The following is a 2,511-nucleotide window of genomic DNA, read 5'->3' as shown; positions in this document are numbered from 1 at the left end:
CATTGGTTTGCTATTTTGTGATAGATTTGTTACTTTGGGTTTGTTTTTTGTTGTTTTTTGTTGTTTTTTGTTGTTTTTAGATTTCTATTGGTTGAAAAAAAAGAGCGAATCCAAAACATGCGTATACAAAAGTGTATCTGATTCGCAACAAATTTATTCTGGGTTCGAAATACGCAATTCTTAGTTTGTAAAATAATGACAAACATTTCTAGATTCGTTTATCAGATCACCAAACTGCTTCAGGTTGTCAGAAACCATCTAAACACTATTTAAAGTGTAATGTTATTAGATTATCGCCCTTGTTTTTCAAATAAATTATCTCCCCTTCTATTCTGCTCATAAAGTACATTCAATCTCTTTCAAAAATTAAAATAAATAAAAAATAACTCCGTTTGATTGGGCAGAAAAAATTGTTTTTAACGAATCCCCCCGATTTGCTGGAAAAACAAGAAAAACAATTTCCCATTCCTTTTAGAAATAAAATCCGCTCGGATGTGAATTTTTGTTGATTTGCCGCTAAAAAAAAAACACACTTTCACAGATGACGTCATTTTATACATCAGATTAGTTTATATTTAATCAAGCTGCAAATAAATGTTTAAACCTGGGTACCCGGCGCTGCCCGGGTGTTTGGAGGTGTGTGTTGAGCAAAAAAAAAGTGGTAGTAAGCAGACATGCTCAAACCCATACCGCGAAGGAGGAAAAGAACGTGAGAAAAAGCGTGACGTCTTTGCTGTTGCGCCTATCGCCAAACCGGAAGTGACTAAGATTTTAATTTAGGCTAGTCAATCGAACGGAAGGGATGACTTTCGAAAATATGGGGGAAAAAGCAACCCCTCCCGGTAGCAATGTGCTCAGTTGAGGATGAAGGAATTAATGTTTTTAGTCAATTTTTTATATTTGTCGTCCGAATGGTCGAGCTTCAAAACGATACCGATCTCGTGAAAATCCGTCGCATCTGTCAAAAGTTTTAGGTGAACATACATACATACATACATGATGGCAGCAAACTCGTTCTCGAGTATTGCCATTACTTAATATATCTCTGGCTCAAATGAGGCAGACATGAGCGTCACCAGCAGCACGTGCCGGACAGTCACTTCTATGAACCTTCAACAGTCCTGCACATCTGCCGATGACCGGGTCCAAGCTGTGGTGCCCTGAACACCTGCCGGACCAGACCTTGGATGTTCCAGAGCCTTTATTTCCATTGACGTCCATATCTGCATCAGTCCTCATTGAGTGTCGCTTTGCCATTTTAGGCTACAGCCAGCCTTTTTGTTATCGAGATACACACTGACGAGAAAATGTGTATTCGATTACATATCAAGTAATGCCTGTGTTTGAAGCTTTTTATACCTAAGTAACAGTCATGGATCAAATGACATGATCAGCCGAGACGGCTTCGTACGCCGTGGTGAAGGCAACCTCTCTAGGAGAAGGAAAACTGATATAAAACCTGCGGCAACTGCTGCCTCCAATGATGTTGACTTGCTCTTCTTTTGGGTTCAATGTGGCAGTTGTTCAGAGAGTATAAAGTCTTTTCTCACATACATGCATACATACATTTAAACAGACAGGCCAGATATATATATATTTTTTTTTACATAGGGGCACCACTTATCAAGGCCCGAAGGCCACTCAGGATAAGGGTTATTGCGTGTACAGTAATCAATGAGATAGTATTGTAGTAATCATTAGTATTGGGGGTTTTGATAGAGTGTCTTACTTAAGGAGGCGGTTTGTCAGGAGTTTGTTTATGTTGGACTTGAAGACGTCCAAGTTGTAGTCAGGTGGGAAACAGGAAAGCGGCAGAGAGTTCCACTGGCGTGCAGTTCTAAGAAAGAAGCTTTGCTCATTGAATTTACGTTTGGATTTAGGCACAGATAAAGAGTGGGGAAAATTATTGACAGTAGTTTCAGCCAGACGGGTGTTTATCGTGAAAGATTGGCGATGAGGACGAGGGATTGGAGCTCAGACGAGCACCTGCCATGGAAATAAGGATAAAAAAAGACAGGCTCGCAACGTCTCTTCTGTGGGAGAGAGGTTGCAGGGAAGAGAAAAGGGCATCCCCCACTAAGCCACGAAGTCTATTTTGTACTCTGTCAAGGCAGGATAGACTGTTTTTAGTAGCTCCTGCCCAGATGTGGCAGCAGTACTCCATCCTTGGCCGTACTTGGCTTTTATACAGATAGAGAATTGCATAAGTAGTGAGATATCTTCTGGAGCGGTAGAAGGATCCCACCATTTTCCCAGCGTCCCTGGCAACAGATTTGATGTATGTGTTCCATTTCAGATCAGGAGTAAAGGTCAAACCCAGAAGATTGTCAAAGCATGGAGCCTCCTCAAGACGAGAGCCATCCATCACAATTGATGCCAGATGGGGATCAGAGCGTTGATGATGTAAATATAGAAGCTTGGTTTTAGATGCATTAAAAGTGACCAGCCACCTCTTTCCCCATTGTACCACGCGCTCAAGATCAGAGAAGAGAGAATTAGAGAGAACTTTGT

Source organism: Euprymna scolopes, chromosome 4 (genome assembly GCF_053919585.1).
Source record: "Euprymna scolopes isolate OS-2025 chromosome 4, ASM5391958v1, whole genome shotgun sequence".
NCBI lineage: Eukaryota > Metazoa > Mollusca > Cephalopoda > Sepiida > Sepiolidae > Euprymna > Euprymna scolopes.
Note: the sequence above shows the minus strand (reverse complement) of the source record.